The following is a 10289-nucleotide window of genomic DNA, read 5'->3' as shown; positions in this document are numbered from 1 at the left end:
TATATAAGCTTAAGAACCCTAAGTGTCTGCTAAACAAGAGATAAAACTAAGATAAGTCTCCCCTTAATAGGGTTAGAGTATTTATCGGAAAACAGAAAAAGAACAAACTGGGTCAAACCCGGGTTAAGGGTAAAACAAGTGTGGACTAAAGTGAACCGGGCAAGCCTTGGCCGGTTGAGATGGCCGATTGGGACAGTCGGGCACACTTTGGCCGATGATGAAGACCGCTGGTGCTTCCTGATCTTATGCGTCTCCCGCCCCACCGGGTGTCACTTGGCCGATGATTAAGACCGCTTAAAGTCACACGACCACGGTTTGGCCGCTGGTCCTGGCCGCGGATAGCTCCTCTCCGTGGCGTGGAGGATTTGATCGGCCGTGGTTCGGCCGCTGGTCCTGGCCATTGGTGGCTCTTGTCCATGTCACTTCTCCAACTCCACTCTTCTTGCTTCTTTGCACCAAAATAAGTCCAAATACTCCAAATGTAGTGAGATTATTCCAAGAACCTGAGAGATAAGACACTAGATGCATATGCTCCTAAAACAACTAGAATGACAAGATTATGCAACAAAACTACCCAAAAACAAGGCTTAAAATCCAACAAAAACACAAGATATCAACTCTCCCAAACTTATCACTTGCTAGTCATCAAGCAAGGACCAAACAAAAAGTGAGAGAGAGAGGTGTGAAAAAGGGATTCAGAACCAAAAAATATCAACGAAGGATTAAAACCACAGTCCTTAAATGTAATGCAATGGTGCTAAGATCAATCAAAGTGCTTACAAATATTTTTCTATTGCTTATCACAAGGCACCACTATAGTTCACCTTCTATCTATTGGTAAAGACTTGCAATTGAACATCTCTTTCACGTTCATTAAAGTGTTTGGTGTGATCTTGCAAATGGAAAATAAATCAAGCTCAATTGGTTTAAGGGAAAGGCTTTTTATAAAGTGGTTGGTAATGGTGCTTTTGGGTGGTTTACTCTCAAACAAAGAGGAATGCTAGACAGTAGTGAAATCTATCTAAGACTGAGAATAATTTGGGCATACAAAGCTTAGCTCTTGATGTCCAACCCTTTACCCAAATCAAATTTTAACCACCTATTTCTTTCAAAACCAGTCATATTAGCTAGTTCTAAAGATTCCAAACCTAGCTAAAACAAGAGCCAGTTCTTTATCATTCTCAATACTCTCAAGATTTCACAACCTATAATCAACAAAGAGGCCTTACTCAACAAATCAACACAAGGCTTGGAAGAAAAGGTTGGGGTTCAAAGGTATGGCAAGAGATTGGGTTAAACAAAATAGAGTGGCAAATAGAGATAGTTAACCCAAATGAAAGTTCCATGAGCTAGCATTCATAGTCCATAGGCAAGATAATTTAAAGATCAAATTAAAGTCCAAATAAAATAGAGATGCAGCAATGATCAAGCAAGCTTTACACTAGAAGAAAATGCTTTCAAGTGACACAATGCTTAAGCCTAGACTCTTCATTTTTTCCCAAAGATTAAACAAGCACCAATGAACTATAGATGAGGGTTGTGGGTTCAATCCTAAGTTTTTACTCTTACAAGGCAACTTCATCATCATCCCCAAATGCAAATGCATGCCAAATGCATGCCAAATGCTTCTAGACTTAATCCTAAACACAAAAATGAATATGCAAAGCTACATGCATTTTTTTGGGTTTTTAAATTTTTCAAATTTTTTTGATTTTTCTCAAAACATAGCTATTAACAAATGCATGACACAAAAAATGAGAAAAAAAAACACTATGTTAGATGATTAGTCCCTCCCCCAAACTTAATTCACACAGTCTCGGTGTGAGAAAAGCTGCGAAATAGACTAACAAGAAAATAAAGATGAAAATAAGAAAAGACTCTATGTACAAGGACTTGGAGTGTACCTCTAGTTCATGGAGGAGTCAAGAGAGTAGGAGGAGTTACTGGTGCATGGGGATGGAGATTTTTCTGCTCTTCTCTTCCTCCTTTGTCTCCTCTCATATGTTGAAGCTCTTGGTGGGTCATAAAAACCAAGTGCAGTGCTAGCTTCACCATGAAATGAGTGTCTCTCCAGCTCATCCTCAGTCACATTTGCTTGCTCTTCTCTTGAGTCCACAAAAACTTCAGGATTTGGGTTTGAGGTACTTGCAATGTTAAGTTTTGCTTCCACATGCTTCAATCTTTTGTGAAGACCGTTCACTCCCTTGACTAGCTTCTTGATGTTCTTCCCTTGCCATTTAACCAAACGCTGGAGAAAGTGGATGTGGGTGTGTGCTTCTCTAAGAGACTTGTTTGTAGTGGCCTCTTCAAATGGTTGGAAATCATACCTAGCACTGTCATAAACTGGACTGGGAGGAGCCGCTTGTGAAGTGTCTTCAGCTTGACTTCTCCCCCTCCTTGAAGTTGTTATTAGAATCACTGGCCCATCATCCTTGAATGAGTAGAGGTAATCATCCTTAATGTGGCAGCATATGCCAAACCTGATATAAAGGGATGTGACCTCCTGTTGAGGGAGTATGAGTCTCTTCTTCTGCATGCTCTTGAAGATGTAACCATAGTATGCATACAAACCCTTCTCAGTTTGGCCATCCAAATAACCAGTCTTCTTGAGGTAGACTGGATCAAGCCTTGCAATTCCATGGTCAAACTCACCAAGCTCAACTCCTTTTGCTTGTAAAATGGGAGTGACAAGTCCACCCATACTTTAAACAGGAGTCCTATCTGTTGTTGTCCAAACCAAACCTTGGTAGTGAAGCATTTGGTGGAGGAAGACAGCAGCAACAAAAGTGTCTTCAGCATTGGAAGTGGGTTCCTTTCTTTGTAAGTTCTTATGAAGGGTTGCAGCCTTGCTCGAAGACAACCAAGTTCATTGGCTTGAACTCCTCCAGCCTCTCTTCTTGCAAAAAAGAGTGTGAGAGAGGACTTTGTGAGCATATCTCACTGTTGGATGCTGGATGCCTGAGTTTTTCACTTGACCAGCTGCATAATTGCCCACACCAATGGACTTCCAAAAAGAATCATACTCCTTTGGGTTAGTGTTGTATTCTAGTCTTTTTCCTGGTTGAAACCCATACATAGCTCCTAACTCCCCAAATGTCATCTTGTAGTGCTTCCCTTGAACTCTAAACTCAAAGTGTCCAAGATCATTGGCCTCCTCCACCATCTCATCTTCATAATAAGTCACTGATAAGGATGCAAGGAACTCTCTAGTTGGCTCAACATATATGGGAAAAGCCATATTGAAGAACTGTCCTGATCTCAAAGTTGTGAAGATGGTTTGCATATTTCAAGAAGTCCAGCATTAAGAAGGAATTCATGATCTGGGTATCTAGTTGGAGCAAACTTGATCTTCTAAAGGCGTTGCATCAGTTGGGAGTAAGTAGGCTTCTTCTTGCTTGGCTTAAGCTGTTTTTCCTTGGCAGCTAGAGCTTGTGGAGATTCAGGCTCACTCTCACTCATATCTCTTTCCTCTGAACCAGATTCCGCAATCACAACCTCCTTACTCTTCTTTTTGCTTGTTGGAGCTTTTTGTTTACCAAGTGAATACTTAGACTGAGTTGCCTTCTTCTTCTTCTTCTCAACAACTCTGTCCACTACCTCCTTTGCCTTAGTTTGCTTTTCTCCAGGTCTCAAGTTGGTTCTACCCATTGTTCCTATCAAAAATTAAAAAAACACTTGAAAAATATCAGCAAGGCTCACTAGGAGCCACAATTTGAATTCACAACCAGCAAGTGCTAAGTATCTTTGAGGTAAATCAATCATAGTAATCCACTGAACAAATGAGAACCAACTTGAACATAAACATCATAAGCAAACTCAACATTACTTCTTCTTAAGAACTCAATAAACCATCAAACATGATCAATTGTTCTCCAAACTTGCTAGTCTCCTACAGATTGATTGAAAGTATAATAGACAAGGTAAAGAATCAATAAAACTCAAATTCCCCCAAATTTTAGATTTTAACAGTTCTCAAGAACCCTAAGTGCTCAAAAATCAAAATTTTTGAAATTAAACAGCAAGCCCAGCAATTCTAACCAAATTGAAATTAGCTAGCATCAATATCAAGCTAAAAAATCAAGACATAAATAGCTGGGAAGTCTAATCTTACACTTATTGGAATAAAACTTTAGAAGGGAGGGTTTGTTTCTTACCTTGTTTTCGACGAGGAGTTATGAAAAGCTAGCAGATGATACTATAAGTAATGGAAAGAGCTTTCAAAACCGAAACCAACACACTAAAAATCTTTGAAAACGATCGAGAGTTGAGAGAGATACAAAGTTTTTAGTGTTCTAAGGGGTTTAGGAGCTTGAAAATCGACAAAGTGAGGAAGAAGGAGAAGGATTTCGGGTTTTAGGATTTGAGGAGAGTAGTAAACCGGTCAAAATAGGTTAGGAATTGGTGAAATTTAGACCGGTTTACTAGGATTGGACTAAACTAAACCAGGAAGGATTAGAAAAACTCACCTGGATGGACACCAGCGGGCACCGTTAGGCCGATGGTCGATGGGCGCACATTGATATAAGAACCTGGTGAAGGAACCCACGTGGATAGATGGAAATAGGCAAATGGTTGATAACACTGTTCTGCCTATTCGGTGGATGATAGATGGATCGTAGCGAAGAGATGGTGAATAGCCAAATGGTTGAAAACAATGTTCTGTCTATTCGGTAGCAGTGGAAGATGAAGAGATAGATGGGTGGATTGAAGGACGCCACACAGATCTGTGAAAGGTTCTATGATAAGTCAAATCTCAGTCTTCAATGAATCAAACACAAGAAGAAGGAGAAAAGGGTGGTTGCTTCTATCTCAGAAGAAAACCTAAGAAAACTCTCATTTTATTTCATAAAAACTTGAAAGGTTACAATGCTGAGAAGGGACCTTATATAATGATCCAGCAGCGGGGGACCTTTTAGGGTCGAAATTTATTACAAATAAAAGGACTAAAATTGAAAAAACAACTTACTCGATTTTAGGACCTAAATAAATAAAAGACTCAAAAAGACCCAACGGTCGATTTCTGCAAAACAAGAAAAGAACAATCATTTATTATTTGAATTCAAACACTTACCTTGGTAATAGCTCTCATGCACGCTCCATCCCTTCATTGATTGCTTCGGAAATGATGAAAAGAACGGGTTCCTTAATTCCTTGTAAAACCAGCAAAAATGATGCGTCTTGAGTCTTCTCTTTGGAATCTTCTAGCTCAATGAGAGTAATCAGACTTGCAATAGACTTGTTGAATTGTTCCCTTAACGTTCTTGCTCCCAACCTTGTCATAGATTCGTGTATCATTGTTGGCAGAACGGGTTCTTCAGGAAATGGTAGAACGGGTTCTTCAGGAAAAGGTAGAACGGGTTCTTCAGGAAATGGCAAAACGGGTTCTTCCGGAAGTTGACTATTGATGTCCTCATCATTCCCTCCATCTTGAGAAAGTTCTGACTGCAGAACTATTTCACCTGCATGGAAAGGAGATAAATCAGCAACATTAAAGGTTGGAGAAATGTTCAACTCACCTGGCAGCTCAATCTTGTAAGCATTGTCATTAATTTTCTCTAAGACCCAAAATGGTCCATTTCCCCTTGGTGACAGCTTGGACTTTCTCTCCAGGGGAAATCTTTATTTTCTCATGTGTAACCAGACCCAATCTCCAGGTTCAAACTTCAGCGCCTTGCGGTGCTTATCCGCATGCTCTTTGTTCTCTGCGCTTTTCTTCTCGAGATTCTCTTTAACCTTTTGGTGGATTTTCTTCACAAAATCAGCTTTGGTGACTCCTTCTGCACTAGAATAAACAGCTTGGGGCAGAGGTGTGATGTCTAATGGGGTTAGAGGATTAAAACCATAGACAACTTCAAATGGAGAGAATTTGGTACCAGAATGCTTAGCATGATTATAAGCAAATTCAATTATAGGGTAAACAAGATAACCAGTTTCGGAGATTCTTACCCACCATAGCTCTCAAAAGAGTTGAGAGAATACGATTAACTACCTCAGTTTGGCCATCAGTTTGAGGATGGCAAGTGGTGGAGAAGAGTAGCTTAGTTCCTAGCTTTTTCCACAAAGGCTTCCAAAAGTGGCTAAGAATTTTGGTGTCTCGATCTGAAAGAATGGTCCTTGGGATTCCATGTAAACGCACAACTTCTTTGAAAAATAGTTCAGCAGTTTGAGTAGCATCATTTGTCTTGTTACATGGAATGAAATGTGCCATTTTGGAGAACCAGTCCACCACAACAAAGATAGAATCTCGGTTGTTGATCTTAGGCAGCCCTAAAACAAAATCCACAGAAATATCTACCCATGGTAGGTTAGGAATAGGCAAAGGCATATATAAACCATAAGGATGTGACCTGGATTTTGCTTTCAAGCAAGTGATGCACTTTGCGCAGAACCTTTCCACATCTCTTTTCAAATGCGGCCAAAAGAAATGTTCCATCAGAACCCTTAAGAGTTTTGTCTCGCCCAAAATGTCCCATAAGTCCTCCTCCATGTGCTTCTCCTATTAGCAGCTCTCTCATGGATCCTTGAGGAATGCACAGCCTTTGTGTCCTTAAAGAGAAATCCATCATGCTGGTAGTATGATCCATAAGCGGCTTTGGTTGTTTCCTTAAAGGCTTCTTTGAAATCTGGATCTCTTTCATATAGACCTTTAATATGATCAAATCCTATGACCTTGGCCTCCATTGTAGTGATCAAAGCATGTCTCCTTGATAAAGCATCAGCTACAATGTTCTCTTTGCCCTTCTTGTACTTAATCACATATGGGAATGTCTCCACAAATTCAAGCCACCTTGCGTGCCTCTTCTTAAGTGTTGTTTGCCCACTTAGGTGCTTGAGTGTCTCATTATCTGTATGAATAACAAACTCTTTGGATAGCAAATAATGTTGCCTAGTTTCTAGAGATCTTACCAAAGCATATAGCTCTTTATCATAGGTTGGATAATTGAGTGCAGCTCCGCTGAGTTTCTCACTAAAGTATGCTACTGGTTTTCCTCCTTGAGTTAGAACAGCATCTATTCCTGTTGCAGAAGCATCACATTCAATCTCAAACATTTTATCAAAGTTAGGAAGTACCAAAACGGGTGCATGTGTGAGGCTGTTTTTGAGCAGATTGAATGCATCCTCTTGTGCTTGACCCCATTTGAATTCCACATTCTTTTTAATCACTGATGTCAAGGGTGCAGCAATGGTACTAAAATCCTTTACAAATATCCTATAGAAGCTAGCCAGCCCATGGAAGCTCCTAACATGTCCAATAATTGTTGGAGTTGGCCAGTCTTGTATAGCCTTGATCTTTTCCTCATCGACCTTTAGTCCCTACGAACTCACAACAAATCCTAAAAGCACAACTTTATCAGTGCAAAACGTGCATTTCTTAAGATTAGCATAGAGATGTTAAGCCTTAAGCGCTTTTATTACCATTTCAAGATGCTTTACGTGATCTGCAAGACTTGTGCTATAAATCAAGATATCATCCAAATAAACAACCACAAACTTACAGATGTACTCCCTTAAGACCTGATTCATTAACCTCATGAAGGTGCTTGGGGCGTTGGTGAGTCCAAATGGCATGACTAACCACTCATATAATCCTTGTTTGGTTTTGAAAGTCGTTTTCCATTCATCACCTTCTTTCATTCTCATTTGATGGTAACCACTCCTTAGATCAATTTTAGAAAAGACAATAGCTCCATTAAGCTCATCTAGCATGTCATCAAGCCTTGGAATGGGATGCCTATATTTGACAGTGATGTTGTTGATTGCTCTGCAGTCTACACACATTCTCCAAGTTCCATCTTTCTTAGGCACTAGAAGGACCGGTACAGCACAAGGGCTTAGACTTTCACAAATGTAGCCCTTTGACATTAGATCACGAACTTGCTTTTCCAGCTCTTTTGCTTCTTTGGGGTTTACTTGGTAGGCTGGTCTATTAGGAAGTGGTTCTCCCGGAACTAGATCAATTTGATGTTCGATTCCTCTTATAGGTGGTAGTCCAGGTGGTATCTCATCAGGGAAGACCTCCTTAAACCTTCCTACTAGTTCAAGCACTTCTGGTGGTAAGTCTTTCTCTTCTTGACCTGAAAACAAACCTTCCTTAAAGATCATTAGTAGCACCTTGTCCTGTGAATTAATTGATTTCAAAACAGTAGAAGGTGTTATGTAAAGATTAGTTTTGTTTGACTTAGCTCCCTTGGACATGGTTTGTTGCATTTCATGCACTTCTTGAGGGGTGAGTGGAGCTAGAGTATGCTTCTTGTTGTTGTGTGAGAAAGTGTAGTAGTTGGTTCGACCGTTGTATAAAGTCTCCTTATCAAATTTCCATGGTCGTCCAAGAAGAAGGTGTCCAGCTTGCATAGGAACCACATCACACATAACTTGGTCTGAATATTTGTCGATGGTGAATGGTATGGTGATTTGCTCGGAGATCCTTAGTTCAGCCTCATCATTGAGCCACTTAAGCCGATATGGATGGGGATGCTTTGTCTTTTGGAGACCTAACTTATCAACCAACTACTTGCTGGCTACATTAGTACATGAAGCACCATCAATGATTAAGCTACATACCTTGGAGTTTATGGACCAGCGAGAGTGGAAGATATTTTCTGTTTGAATTGTTTCTAGATCAAAAAGAGTACTAAGAGCCCTCCTTATGACTAAAAGGTCTCCCATCTCTGGATAGTCCACAATATCCTCCTCAGATTCTTCACGTTCATCTTCCTCATCTTGTGATTCATACTCTCGATTGGCTTTAAGGATTATTACTCTCTGGTTTGGGCACTCCCTTGCATAATGTCCTTTTCCCTGACATTTAAAACAAGTAATATCGCAAGCTCTTTGGTTAGTAGGCTTACCATGCTCTGGTTTGGTTACCTTTGATGTCTCAAGTGCAGCTCTTTTAAATCTCTGGTCCACATCAAGAGATTTTCCTTTGTCTAAAGCTTTTTGAGGTGGTGGTGGTGTCAATGGAGTCTTATTGCGGTTAGTAGAAGCTGTCTTACTTTTGATGTGTTGTTCAGCTTGGACTGTTAGGTGCAACAACTCTTCAAGATCATGATATGTTTGTCTTTCCACCTTTCTAGCAACCCGATCATGAAGACCATCTAGAAACTGCGCCATCAAGTTTTCCTCAGACTCTTCTACCTCCAATCTGTTCTTAACAGATTCAAACTCTTCAAAGTACTCCTCAACAGATTTGCTTCCTTGTGAGAGCTTGCGGAACCTATTTTGTAGCTCTCGTTGGTAATAAGCTGGGACATATCTCTTTCTTAGTTGAAACCTCATATCATCCCATGTGGTGATTGGTATATGTCTATGCCTCCTCCTCTCAGACACATCTCTGTCCCACCAAGCTAAAGCATTGTCGGTGAGTTGAGCAGCAGCTAGGGATACCTTTCTTTGTTCGGAATAGTTGTAGTATCCAAAGATATGCTCCATACGTCTTTCCCAATCAATGTAAGCTTCAGGATTAACCTTTCCAGCAAATGTCGGCGGATTGAGCTTAAGATCATAGCCTCCTTCTCTTATGTTGGCTTCGTCACGTCCCCTACCTTGTTGGTAGTGCCTCCTTGGCCTTTGGTGTTGAATAAGATCATGATGTTCTTCCTCTGAATCAGACTGATCTCCATTATCAACTTCATGGTTTCCTCTTGGCAAGTTACGAACTGGTGCTCTTGGTGCAGGTGGGGGTTGTTCAATCCTTGTCATGCGATCACCAAGCGTTTGGAGTTGGGCTTGAATAGCTGTAAGCATCTCAGCCATTTTCAACTCTCCTCCTTGTTCTCCCATGGTTCAAAACGTTTTTTGTAAGATTAGGAAAAGATGTCAAGTGCACAGGAAGTAGAAAGGTTCAAATAAAGAAAACTTCCAGATCTAGGTTTGAAAGGGATTTAGACAATCAAATAAACAGATATGAACGAACTTTTTTTAGGGTTATCTTTTTAGAAGATGAACAATCAAAATAGAACAAGAACACACAAAAAAAAATCTAAAAGGGGAAAAACGAACTGACACAAAACAAACTGGAACAAACACAAACTGAAGCAATCAAGGGGTAACAAACTGAAACAAAAAGGATAGATAAAACCTGATTTGGAGCGTTTAGCTCTGATACCAAATGATAAAGGAATCTGGTGAGGGAACCCACGTGGATAGATGGAAATAGGCAAATAGTTGATAACACTGTTATGCCTATTCGGTGGATGATAGATGGATCACAGCAAAGAGATGGTGAATAGACAAATGGTGGAAAACATTGTTCTGTCTATTCGGTAGCAGTGGAAGATGAAGAGATA

Source organism: Camelina sativa, chromosome 19 (genome assembly GCF_000633955.1).
Source record: "Camelina sativa cultivar DH55 chromosome 19, Cs, whole genome shotgun sequence".
NCBI classification, from domain to species: Eukaryota; Viridiplantae; Streptophyta; class Magnoliopsida; order Brassicales; family Brassicaceae; genus Camelina; species Camelina sativa.
Note: the sequence above shows the minus strand (reverse complement) of the source record.